Genomic DNA, 15,853 nt, shown 5'->3' on the forward strand with positions numbered 1-15,853 from the left:
AGCAATCGGGTGGCAACCACGAGGAAGAGGTGGAGGCAGAGGCCGGAATCCGAATGGATACGCGGTGCGGCGGCTGGAGTGTTGGCCGTGCGGGGAGACTGGTCATCTCGCACGGGACTGTGGACAGGACTACCAAGTCAGAGGGGGAGACCGGGGAAGAAATTGGCAAGGCCAAGGCCAACCCCGAGTTCAAGACCCTAGTGAGAACATTGGCCCGGTAAATCCAGCAAGAGGGCCAGATGAACCACTATGAAGAGGCCCAGAGAGTCCAATGGGGAGGTGTCAGCTGTCAGTGTCGTCTTTGAGGGAGGAGCCTATTGTGTGCGTAACGGTGAATGACAAATCTGTCGAGATGATGGCAGACACCGGTGCGGCCTACACGGTAGTACAACCCCAAGACGCGACGCACCTAACCATGTCCGGTCGATACGTACGGACAATTGGATTTGAGGGAGTAAACCAGCTGACGGCTGTTACCGATCCTGTGACTCTGAGATATCAAGGCAGGGAAGCGACTCTCCCTGTGCTGGTCTCGGAAAGCACACCTATTAACTTACTTGGCCGAGATGGGCTGGGGTTACTGGGGATGGACATTAAATGTACTGCGGAGGGTTGCGTGATAGCCGAACGAGAAGACCAGTACTATCAGATGGTACAACGAATCGACAGTCAACCACCAGAGATTTATTGTCTAGGGGGACTGGACCAAGAGTTGCTTGGTCCAGCCTTGCAATGGGAGAAATTTATCACTGCCAATATGCCTGAAGCAAGTGATCCAAAGACCCCCTATCATTGCACTCTGCAGTATCATAAAGATGCAGACTCGTCACAGACTAAGGAGTGGCTGAGGGTGCAACCTGACAAAGTACAGCTGAATGCTACCAATATCATATTGGGGCCACAGGGAGCAGCGCTACGTATTGCACGGAGCGACTATCTGCATAAAGAGCACGGCATTATGGACAGTGTTCCCCATGTGACTTTGAAGGTAATCAGCTCATGTGATCAACAGCACATAGGCGAAATGATGAAAAAAGCCGAAGGGATGGAATTTGAACAGATGAAAGAAAACAAACGGATCTGGATAAGCCCTGATAAAAGGTTTATTAAGATCATGGTCCAAGGCACAGGGATGGGTCGTCCCCAAACTGTGCAATTATCCCAAGAGACACTGGGAGAACTCCCTAATGCATCAAGCCTCCAAGAGGACATGATGGAGGCGGTGCCTGAGACGCTGTGGGCAAAAAACAGCACTGACATTGGACTAATCAAGTCCGCTCAACCTGTGAAGGTGGGGCTTAGACCTGGGGCCACCCTGCCTTGGAAAAAACAGTATCCATTGAAGGAGAAAGCGGTGGCTGGAATCGAGCCACAAATTAAAGGACTTTTAGCTGCAGGAGTCCTACGGAAAACAACTAATCCCCGGAGCAACACGCCGTTGCTACCCGTGGAGAAGCCTGATACCTCTTACCGGCTGGTGCATGATTTAAGAGCTATCAACGAGGTGTTACTTGACTATCCATCAGATGTCCCCGACCCCCATGTGCTATTGACATTTATCCCGTCGAAAGCTGAATACTTTACGGTTATAGATTTGTGTAGTGCATATTTTAGTGTGCCCTTGAGTGAGGAGTGCCAGCATTTTTTTGGTTTTACTTATAAGGATGAATATTATGAGTATACTAGGATCCCTCAGGGACTAAAGCATTCGCCACACATATTCAACAAAATCCTAAGGGAGGATTTAGAGGGGTTGGATAAGGTCATGACCTCTAGGGTCATTCAGTACATGGATGATCTGATACTGTGCGCGGACGATCAGACAACATGTCATCGCGATTCCGTGAAACTGTTGCAGCTGTTGGCGGAAAACGGCCATAAAGTGTCGTTGAAGAAGTTGCAATATTGTAAACCTAAAGTGATCTATTTAGGACAAACAATTTCACAGGGCCATCGGGCTATTTCAGAAGAACATTTGGTGGCCATAAAGACGGCGTCCAAACCTGTGACGGTACGACAGCTAATGGGATTTCTGGGTATAATGGGGTACAGCTCTCCATGGGTCGAGAACTATACGGAAATAGTGAAACCATTGAGAGAGATGATGAAAGAAGCGGGCGTTGATAAACTGAGTAGTAAAGTGGTATGGACCGAGGATGGCTCACGGGCATTCGAAACAATCAAGTCCCGACTGTTAGAGGCGCCGGCCCTGGCTTTGCCTAACTATACCAAGAAATTCATACTCTACGTCTCTTCTTCTCCAGATCAGAAGCAGGCGTGCGCGGTGTTGGCCCAGAACACATCACACAGTACACACATCACTCACCACACAGTACACACATCACACAGTACACACATCACTCACCACACAGTACACACATCACACAGTACACACATCACATAGTACACACATCACATAGTACACACATCACACATCACACATCACACAGTACACACATCACACATCACTCATCACACATCACTCATCACACATCACACAGTACACACATCACTCATCACACATTACACACATCACTCATCACACATCACACACAGTACACACATCACTCACCACACAGTACACACATCACACAGTACACACATCACTCAGTACACACATCACACATCACACAGTACACACATCACACATCACACAGTACACACATCACACAGTACACACATCACATAGTACACACATCACACATCACACAGTACACACATCACTCATCACACATCACACAGTACACACATCACACAGTACACACATCACATAGTACACACATCACACATTACACACATCACTCATCACACATCACACAGTACACACATCACACATCACACAGTACACACAGTACACACATCACATAGTACACACATCACTCATCACACAGTACACACATCACACAGTACACACATCACACAGTACACACATCACACATCACACAGTACACACATCACACAGTGCACACAGTACACACAGTACACACATCACTCATCACACATCACTCACCACGCAGTACACACATCACACATCACACAGTACACACATCACACAGTACACACATCACACATTACACACATCACTCATCACTCATCACACAGTACACACATCACACAGTACACACATCACACAGTACACAGTACACACATCACACATCACTCATCACACAGTACACACATCACACAGTACACACATCACACAGTACACACATCACACATCACACAGTACACACATCACACAGTACACACATCACACAGTACACAGTACACACATCACTCATCACACAGTACACACATCACTCACCACACAGTACACACATCACTCATCACACAGTACACACAGTACACACATCACACATCACACAGTACACAGTACACACATCACTCATCACACAGTACACACAGTACACACATCACTCATCACACAGTACACACAGTACACACATCACACATCACACAGTACACACATCACTCATCACACAGTACACACATCACTCACCACACAGTACACACATCACTCATCACACAGTACACACATCACTCACCACACAGTACACACATCACACAGTACACACATCACTCACCACACAGTACACACATCACTCATCACACAGTACACACATCACTCACCACACAGTACACACATCACTCACCACACAGTACACACATCACACATCACACAGTACACACATCACTCATCACACAGTACACACATCACTCATCACACAGTACACACATCACTCACCACACAGTACACACCAGTGGAGGTTATCACATGACAACTAGTGAGGCTAGTGCTTCACTAGTAATATACAGAAAAAAAGAAAAAAAAAGATTATGGCCGCCAAGGACGCCTTATCTAGTCATTCCCCGCCATGCTAATTCTGCCAATGACGCTGTAACATGTCATTGAGATCAATATTTAAAAAATCTGTGATCGCAATCATATTTCTCCCCTGGAGACTTGAGATCTACTGTTGATCCCCTCTCAACTCTCCGACGGTTCAAGAGCGCCATCTGGTGGCCGATCGGCGGATCGCCCAAACCGGAAACCGGAAACGGAAGCTGGTGCTCATTCCAATTCGGTCCGATCACTCGCTAATAGTCCCGGGACTCGAGCTAGACACAATGGATAGCAATCCGTTACCAATAACTCGATAAACAACATGATTTGGACGTATATGTGACCACGCCCAGCGTGCGCGCCTACAACTCGGCGATCCAGGTTCCTGACGAGAATGGAAAGTATTTTTTTTTTTTTTTTTTTTTCCGTTTTTTTTTTTTATATATATATACTTACAGTTCGAGGGTTGAAGAACATATTTAGTATAACAGCGAACATATATAATAACTCTAATTGTGTTTAAATTGTGTTTAAAAATGGCTCCTTGAGACATACTATGATCGTCTCTCACGAAGCTCTGGGGGCAGTTCCCTCGGGCTGTCCTATTTTTGCATGTGAAAGGCTGCTGTTAATGTGAGGTACGCCCCCACACTGTCTGGTGTTTATAATTCACAGCACCTGTAGCCCACAACACTTGTTTGCTGCTTAGATAACATCGACATGGCCGCACAAAGATTATCAGTTGCTCTTAATAGAGGAAGAGATGGAATGAGTATAGACTCCTCTGCGTTAATGAGTGACCACATCACGGACTACTTCGGTGACAACAACTTGAAGAGGAACTCCGAAAGATACACGCTTTCGACTGCAAGTGCCAGGCGCGCCGAAAGGAAAATTCAGAACGATCTGCCCTGTCTTGTTAAAAAAAACTGTCGGTTGAGCTAATTTACCAAAACCGATTGGACACCGCGTCGTTGACACCAAGAGAAAGGGACATGTGTCTGTTGTCCATTATTGGAACATGCCAAAATGTTTCAGAGAAGACGAAAAGTACAAAGAGAGTAAACGCTGTCCGTGTGGCTTCGAGGACAACATACAGATTTCACGACGTTGTTGTCTGTCGTCCAACGTTCTGTTTCATTTATGGGTAAGTGTCTTTATGCTTGTATATTGTATTGGACGTAGATGTATTGTATTGGACGTATATGTATGTTTAGCAATAGCAATTAATCGGTTTAAATAGGTGTTAAAGTCTAGAGATAGTCGTCGAATCCTATTCTACCCTGCGAGGGCGTCCATTTTGGATATTCTGGGTAGTGTAGTTTTTGTGCGGCCATTTTGTAATGCACATCGCTAGGATAGGGATTCTTAAAAACTACACCTGAATGTAAACAAGAGTGATTGATTGATTGATTGAAAAGTTTATTAACAGATTGCAGAATGGGTACAGTACAGTACAGCTCAATACATACAATTGTTAAGGGGATGCAGACCAGAGAAAGACTTTCATCTTGTTTACATCAGGGTCCCCCATTTTCAATTCATCATAACATAATATATGACATACATGACATACAGATACAGTGTGTACAATGTGTGTATTTCATTCATTAATTCTCTTCCCTATTGTTAACATTTTTGTTTAGGATCAGCGATGCGCTTCTCAAAAGCCTTTTCAAACACTACAAGACAGATGGCCTCACACCGCGGGAGATTTCGTGTTGTTGGTCAGAGATCCTTCCTTCGGTTGTGGAAAGCACTCCTTCCGCAGATAATGATCACAAAACCCAGGACAGATCTGTGTTCTCAATGCTACTCCAACAATCACCAATTACAGCAAGCCGCGGGAAGGCCAGAGAAGTTGCAGGTGGAGAAACTCCAGGTGTGTACAGTCTACTTTCACTACTACACTACAGACTGTTTTTTACCACCATCATTAACGATACACTTTTTTAACGTACGGACGGACAATTGGATTTGAGGGAGTAAACCAGCTGACGGCTGTTACCGATCCTGTGACTCTGAGATATCAAGGCAGGGAAGCGACTCTCCCTGTGCTGGTCTCGGAAAGCACACCTATTAACTTACTTGGCCGAGATGGGCTGGGGTTACTGGGGATGGACATTAAATGTACTGCGGAGGGTTGCGTGATAGCCGAACGAGAAGACCAGTACTATCAGATGGTACAACGAATCGACAGTCAACCACCAGAGATTTATTGTCTAGGGGGACTGGACCAAGAGTTGCTTGGTCCAGCCTTGCAATGGGAGAAATTTATCACTGCCAATATGCCTGAAGCAAGTGATCCAAAGACCCCCTATCATTGCACTCTGCAGTATCATAAAGATGCAGACTCGTCACAGACTAAGGAGTGGCTGAGGGTGCAACCTGACAAAGTACAGCTGAATGCTACCAATATCATATTGGGGCCACAGGGAGCAGCGCTACGTATTGCACGGAGCGACTATCTGCATAAAGAGCACGGCATTATGGACAGTGTTCCCCATGTGACTTTGAAGGTAATCAGCTCATGTGATCAACAGCACATAGGCGAAATGATGAAAAAAGCCGAAGGGATGGAATTTGAACAGATGAAAGAAAACAAACGGATCTGGATAAGCCCTGATAAAAGGTTTATTAAGATCATGGTCCAAGGCACAGGGATGGGTCGTCCCCAAACTGTGCAATTATCCCAAGAGACACTGGGAGAACTCCCTAATGCATCAAGCCTCCAAGAGGACATGATGGAGGCGGTGCCTGAGACGCTGTGGGCAAAAAACAGCACTGACATTGGACTAATCAAGTCCGCTCAACCTGTGAAGGTGGGGCTTAGACCTGGGGCCACCCTGCCTTGGAAAAAACAGTATCCATTGAAGGAGAAAGCGGTGGCTGGAATCGAGCCACAAATTAAAGGACTTTTAGCTGCAGGAGTCCTACGGAAAACAACTAATCCCCGGAGCAACACGCCGTTGCTACCCGTGGAGAAGCCTGATACCTCTTACCGGCTGGTGCATGATTTAAGAGCTATCAACGAGGTGTTACTTGACTATCCATCAGATGTCCCCGACCCCCATGTGCTATTGACATTTATCCCGTCGAAAGCTGAATACTTTACGGTTATAGATTTGTGTAGTGCATATTTTAGTGTGCCCTTGAGTGAGGAGTGCCAGCATTTTTTTGGTTTTACTTATAAGGATGAATATTATGAGTATACTAGGATCCCTCAGGGACTAAAGCATTCGCCACACATATTCAACAAAATCCTAAGGGAGGATTTAGAGGGGTTGGATAAGGTCATGACCTCTAGGGTCATTCAGTACATGGATGATCTGATACTGTGCGCGGACGATCAGACAACATGTCATCGCGATTCCGTGAAACTGTTGCAGCTGTTGGCGGAAAACGGCCATAAAGTGTCGTTGAAGAAGTTGCAATATTGTAAACCTAAAGTGATCTATTTAGGACAAACAATTTCACAGGGCCATCGGGCTATTTCAGAAGAACATTTGGTGGCCATAAAGACGGCGTCCAAACCTGTGACGGTACGACAGCTAATGGGATTTCTGGGTATAATGGGGTACAGCTCTCCATGGGTCGAGAACTATACGGAAATAGTGAAACCATTGAGAGAGATGATGAAAGAAGCGGGCGTTGATAAACTGAGTAGTAAAGTGGTATGGACCGAGGATGGCTCACGGGCATTCGAAACAATCAAGTCCCGACTGTTAGAGGCGCCGGCCCTGGCTTTGCCTAACTATACCAAGAAATTCATACTCTACGTCTCTTCTTCTCCAGATCAGAAGCAGGCGTGCGCGGTGTTGGCCCAGAACACATCACACAGTACACACATCACTCACCACACAGTACACACATCACACAGTACACACATCACTCACCACACAGTACACACATCACACAGTACACACATCACATAGTACACACATCACATAGTACACACATCACACATCACACATCACACAGTACACACATCACACATCACTCATCACACATCACTCATCACACATCACACAGTACACACATCACTCATCACACATTACACACATCACTCATCACACATCACACACAGTACACACATCACTCACCACACAGTACACACATCACACAGTACACACATCACTCAGTACACACATCACTCATCACACATCACTCATCACACATCACACAGTACACACATCACTCATCACACATCACACACAGTACACACATCACTCACCACACAGTACACACATCACACAGTACACACATCACTCAGTACACACATCACACATCACACAGTACACACATCACACATCACACAGTACACACATCACACAGTACACACATCACATAGTACACACATCACACATCACACAGTACACACATCACTCATCACACATCACACAGTACACACATCACACAGTACACACATCACATAGTACACACATCACACATTACACACATCACTCACCACACATCACACAGTACACACATCACACATCACACAGTACACACAGTACACACATCACATAGTACACACATCACTCATCACACAGTACACACATCACACAGTACACACATCACACAGTACACACATCACACATCACACAGTACACACATCACACAGTGCACACAGTACACACAGTACACACATCACTCATCACACATCACTCACCACGCAGTACACACATCACACATCACACAGTACACACATCACACAGTACACACAGTACACACATCACACATTACACACATCACTCATCACTCATCACACAGTACACACATCACACAGTACACACATCACACAGTACACAGTACACACATCACACATCACTCATCACACAGTACACACATCACACAGTACACACATCACACAGTACACACATCACACATCACACAGTACACACATCACACAGTACACACATCACACAGTACACAGTACACACATCACTCATCACACAGTACACACATCACTCACCACACAGTACACACATCACTCATCACACAGTACACACAGTACACACATCACACATCACACAGTACACAGTACACACATCACTCATCACACAGTACACACAGTACACACATCACTCATCACACAGTACACACAGTACACACATCACACATCACACAGTACACAGTACACACATCACTCATCACACAGTACACACATCACTCACCACACAGTACACACATCACTCATCACACAGTACACACATCACTCACCACACAGTACACACATCACACAGTACACACATCACTCACCACACAGTACACACATCACTCATCACACAGTACACACATCACTCACCACACAGTACACACATCACTCACCACACAGTACACACATCACACATCACACAGTACACACATCACTCATCACACAGTACACACATCACTCATCACACAGTACACACATCACTCACCACACAGTACACACCAGTGGAGGTTATCACATGACAACTAGTGAGGCTAGTGCTTCACTAGTAATATACAGAAAAAAAGAAAAAAAAAGATTATGGCCGCCAAGGACGCCTTATCTAGTCATTCCCCGCCATGCTAATTCTGCCAATGACGCCGTAACATGTCATTGAGATCAATATTTAAAAAATCTGTGATCGCAATCATATTTCTCCCCCGGAGACTTGAGATCTACTGTTGATCCCCTCTCAACTCTCCGACGGTTCAAGAGCGCCATCTGGTGGCCGATCGGCGGATCGCCCAAACCGGAAACCGGAAACGGAAGCTGGTGCTCATTCCAATTCGGTCCGATCACTCGCTAATAGTCCCGGGACTCGAGCTAGACACAATGGATAGCAATCCGTTACCAATAACTCGATAAACAACATGATTTGGACGTATATGTGACCACGCCCAGCGTGCGCGCCTACAACTCGGCGATCCAGGTTCCTGACGAGAATGGAAAGTATTTTTTTTTTTTTTTTTTTTTTATTTCCGTTTTTTTTTTTTTATATATATATATACTTACAGTTCGAGGGTTGAAGAACATATTTAGTATAACAGCGAACATATATAATAACTCTAATTGTGTTTAAATTGTGTTTAAAAATGGCTCCTTGAGACATACTATGATCGTCTCTCACGAAGCTCTGGGGGCAGTTCCCTCGGGCTGTCCTATTTTTGCATGTGAAAGGCTGCTGTTAATGTGAGGTACGCCCCCACACTGTCTGGTGTTTATAATTCACAGCACCTGTAGCCCACAACACTTGTTTGCTGCTTAGATAACATCGACATGGCCGCACAAAGATTATCAGTTGCTCTTAATAGAGGAAGAGATGGAATGAGTATAGACTCCTCTGCGTTAATGAGTGACCACATCACGGACTACTTCGGTGACAACAACTTGAAGAGGAACTCCGAAAGATACACGCTTTCGACTGCAAGTGCCAGGCGCGCCGAAAGGAAAATTCAGAACGATCTGCCCTGTCTTGTTAAAAAAAACTGTCGGTTGAGCTAATTTACCAAAACCGATTGGACACCGCGTCGTTGACACCAAGAGAAAGGGACATGTGTCTGTTGTCCATTATTGGAACATGCCAAAATGTTTCAGAGAAGACAAAAAGTACAAAGAGAGTAAACGCTGTCCGTGTGGCTTCGAGGACAACATACAGATTTCACGACGTTGTTGTCTGTCGTCCAACGTTCTGTTTCATTTATGGGTAAGTGTCTTTATGCTTGTATATTGTATTGGACGTAGATGTATTGTATTGGACGTATATGTATGTTTAGCAATAGCAATTAATCGGTTTAAATAGGTGTTAAAGTCTAGAGATAGTCGTCGAATCCTATTCTACCCTGCGAGGGCGTCCATTTTGGATATTCTGGGTAGTGTAGTTTTTGTGCGGCCATTTTGTAATGCACATCGCTAGGATAGGGATTCTTAAAAACTACACCTGAATGGAAACAAGAGTGATTGATTGATTGATTGAAAAGTTTATTAACAGATTGCAGAATGGGTACAGTACAGTACAGCTCAATACATACAATTGTTAAGGGGATGCAGACCAGAGAAAGACTTATCTTGTTTACATCAGGGTCCCCCATTTTCAATTCATCATAACATAATATATGACATACATGACATACAGATACAGTGTGTACAATGTGTGTATTTCATTCATTAATTCTCTTCCCTATTGTTAACATTTTTGTTTAGGATCAGCGATGCGCTTCTCAAAAGCCTTTTCAAACACTACAAGACAGATGGCCTCACACCGCGGGAGATTTCGTGTTGTTGGTCAGAGATCCTTCCTTCGGTTGTGGAAAGCACTCCTTCCGCAGATAATGATCACAAAACCCAGGACAGATCTGTGTTCTCAATGCTACTCCAACAATCACCAATTACAGCAAGCCGCGGGAAGGCCAGAGAAGTTGCAGGTGGAGAAACTCCAGGTGTGTACAGTCTACTTTCACTACTACACTACAGACTGTTTTTTACCACCATCATTAACGATACACTTTTTTAACGTATCGTGGATATCGTGATGTTTTGCCCAAGAGGATTGTGTCGCGTCAATCTGGTCCACACCCGTTCAAACTTTTGAACAACGCCACCCCCACACACACACTACTGCATCAAAGTTACTACTTATTATTAACAAAAGCATTCGTTCATGCTGCGGTGCGCTGGTAATCACTCGTGGGCAGCAGGGAGCTGTTGTTGTTGTCGTTGAGCTGAGCTGAGCTCTCGTCAAAATCAATGGCGGACAAAAGCTGAAGTAAAAAACGCATAGCGCTTGCCGATTGGTGCAAGCGGTGTGACGGAATTGGCAGACTCGACTGTCAATCAAAATTATTCTGTTGCCGGCTGAATGATTGAATGCAGAATGGGTACAATACAGTACAGCTCAATACAACAACAGTGGACTGGAGGATGAAGACCAGAAAAAGACTTTCGCCTTTTTTACATAAGGGTCCTCCATTTTCAATTCATCAAAACATTTAGAGACATACAAATATACAGTAGTTTCATAAAAATGCTAAAATGCTATTGATTGATTTAAAACTTTATTAACATATTGCAGAATGGGTACAGTACAGCTCAATACATACAATTGTTAAGGGGATGCAGACCAGAGAAAGACTTTCGTCTTGTTTACATCAGGGTCCCCCATTTTCAATTAATCATATTTCATATCTAAATCATATAATATCTCATTGCTAAATATATGCAATATATAATCTAATAATCCAATAATCTAAATCTAATATATAATATAAAAATGCTAAATGCATGGGTATTTTATTTTGTCTTTAATGTTAGCTTGCAAACTCAAATACTGTCTTGGTAAGCCTCATAATGAATTGTTTGGGGGAAAAAAGAAAAACATCGTGATGTGTATCGTGTATCGCCGAAAGGTCAGAAAATATCGTGATATCATATTTAGGCCATATCGCCCAGCCCTAGCTTCAACACACATGACATTAGGATAACCTGAGGATAACTGAGCACTGCCACCTCATTAGCCGTGTGTGTGTGTGTGTGTGTATTGAGCCGTACTGTGTTGTACCCATTCTGCAATCTGTTAAATAACGTTTTCATTCATTCATGCTTTCATCCAGGTGCAGTTAAAACATCTGGCCCTTGTTGACAGAGAACGCGACATCTGGGAGGCTTCTTCAAAAGATTCCCACAAATAAAGAAATACCAGCACTTCAGCTTCGATGCCAACAGTCCTGGCATGGTGACGGCAAAATTACACTGTGACGATACAGAGCCATTCACGTTTCAGCTGTTGAAAGACCCAAAACGCTACCCAACCATCTCTGGTTTTCCTGTCCTCCCCCCACCTGGTCTAGACAACGACCGACAGGAATATCTTTATAAGGAGATAAGACAATACTGTTCTGATGACGCAAAAGACATTACATGCCCACTCCCAACGTCTAGAGCACCTCAGAACAAGAAGACTGTACGATGTTAGATACCATGGAGAAGACACATGGATGTAGAGCACACACACTGTACTAGCAGTCACTTTAACATGAACACACACACACACTCATGCTGCACACGCTCACAATGTAAGGTCACTTTAAAAAAAATTAAACAAGAACAGGAGTGGTTCTTGTAGAGTAAAAGCTTTTGTAAAACTCATGTACATATACCTGATATGTCTTATTCTTATTACTTGTATTATTGCACAATGTCGCATTGTGCAATAATATTCTTAGTGTTGGATTCTTATTATTCCATTCTTGACTTGACTTGATAGTATAGTAGTACTAGTATAGCATAGGGACATAGAAGAATTGTATTGTTGTGTACCGGTACATGTACATTATATTTTTATTATTATTACTATTGTTTTATTGCACAATCGTAGCGGGCATGGCCAACCGCATTTCACTGTATGCCCTGGTATGTATACAATGAATAAAAAAAAAATGTCACTTTAAACTAAATGGAAAGGTCACTTTAAAGGAAAGAACCGATGTGGTTCTTGTATAGTTTAGATTATTGTAGTATAGCATAATGACAGAGTTGAAACTGTATTAGCATGTCTATTTTTATCATGCACATCTTATTACCTGTTTATGTATTTTATTATTAGTATTATTGCACAATCGATGCGGGCATGGCCACCCGCATTTCACGGTATGCCCTGGTATGTATGTGACAAATAAACCTCTTTAATCTTGAACTTTGTACACAGCTGTTTCTGCATTTAGACAGGCTTCACAGAGACTTGAAAAAGTTGGGACTTTTAGTCAAGCAGCCAATCCTATTATAATTATAGTGACCCTGTATAGCTCTATGGGTGCCAGGGTTAGGGGTTTCATTCACTGTAGCTCAACGGGTAGAGCATGACACTAACACTGCCAGGGCTAAAGGTTTCATTCACTGTAGCTCAACGGGTAGAGCATGACACTAACACTGCCAGAACTAAATGTTTCATTCCCTGTGTAGCTCAACGGGGTAGAGGAAGGCACTAAGACTGCCACATTAGGGGTTTCATTCACTGTAGCTCAAAGGAGAGCATGGCACTAACACTGCCACGGTTAGGGGTTTCATTCACTGTAGCTCAAAGGAGATCATGGCACTAACACTGCCACGGTTAGGGGTTTCATTCACTGTAGCTCAAAGGAGATCATGGCACTAACACTGCCACGGTTAGGGGTTTCATTCACTGTAGCTCAAAGGAGATCATGGCACTAACACTGCCACGGTTAGGGGTTTCATTCACTGTAGCTCAAAGGAGATCATGGCACTAACACTGCCACGGTTAGGGGTTTCATTCACTGTAGCTCAAAGGAGATCATGGCACTAACACTGCCACGGTTAGGGGTTTCATTCACTGTAGCTCAAAGGAGATCATGGCACTAACACTGCCACGGTTAGGGGTTTCATTCACTGTAGCTCAAAGGAGATCATGGCACTAACACTGCCAGGGTTAGGGGTTTCATTCACTGTAGCTCAACGGGTAGAGCATGACACTAACACTGCCACGGTTGGATCATTGGGTGGAGTGCCGACTTGTAATTGTGTAATGATAGATGTATAACCTGAACACTGTACATATCTGTTTTCAGGAAACACTGGGCTATACAAAGAATATGCTGTGATGTCACATGAATGTATAAATATATGGCCATGCATTTAATTTCTCTTTTTTATAAAATCATTATAGCCAACATGCAATATATCCCATTGATTGGTACAATGGGACAGACATTTGTTTTATACAGCTATAACCTGCATTCTTTCAAAATATATCATTAATCAATAAAACAGATATTGGAATACATAAATAAAGGTTTTCAATTCAATAACTGAAATATACATTATTCAGACTAGTAGTTATATTACTACTACAATATAAAATGTTTGATTTTGTATCTGATCTGTCAGCATGGCTGTCACAGCACTTAATTATGTTAATACTATTCAGGGGAGAGGTGTGGCTGGGAGGTATTGTTTACGCCCAGCAGAATCCTGGCAAAAGGTGTCAAATCTTTAAGAGCTGTTTTCCCTGCTTAGGTCTCTGGGGAAAAAAGACTGCTACAAGATTTAAAATTAGCACATCACAATAATAACATTCTCAGATTTCAAAGTATGACACATCATTTGAAAGCTTACATTCTGTACTTTCACAATCTGGAAAATGAAAAAATAGACATGTAGGCTATAGCACTGGTCGCGGTCACATATACTATTATACAACCTGGAGATGGATCGCATATTTCAACATCCCATAATAGGAATATTTTTGCTCCACGCTCATCGCCCAATGCTACGAGGAAGCTACGGTGAGTTTCAGCGTTTTCTTTTAACGTGTTCGATACAAACTGCTCTAATGATCATATCACCCACACTAGATTAATCATCTAACGTTGGCCACGGAATTATAAACGACCCCCCCCCATCCGGTCAACATCAGATGATAAGTAGTAACTTCTAGAAGCACGTCCATTTGAATTTTTTTATCTCGCGCCGATCGCTATCAAACTGTATACAATCATAAATATAATGCATTTAGGGCTATAAATCACGTTCTGCAGAATGCTGCAGAAAACGATAAAAACATACTTATACTTTAGACCGTATTCTAGTATGAATATGTGAATGAAAAAATATAATGTTGCTACACCCTGAACAATAGATACTTGATGTTGAATGGGCCATAGTAATGTCAATTTAGCAATACAATTTAAAAAGTTATAGCCCTGCAAAGAAGGGGAACTTCTCCATAGACAAATAGAGCTGGCAGAGAAGGGTATAATGATGTACATAAGCCCGGCAATCAAAGTATATATATATATATTTTTTTTTTTATTATTATTATTATTAGAAATGTTTTCCTCTGGCGGCTACGTGGCGTAGTGGGCAAGGCGATCACCACGAAATGCTGGAGACGGTGGGCTCGTCAGTTCGAGCCCAGCGCTCCACATTTGCTTTCAGTTTAGCTGGTCGTTCATACTAATACACATTGGCCGTATTAGGGGGTGGGAAACTGATGGGTGGGGATCGGGCGTTGTGGACAGCGACTC

This window comes from Notolepis coatsorum (genome assembly GCF_963971535.1).
Source record: "Notolepis coatsorum genome assembly, chromosome: 14".
NCBI lineage: Eukaryota > Metazoa > Chordata > Actinopteri > Aulopiformes > Paralepididae > Notolepis > Notolepis coatsorum.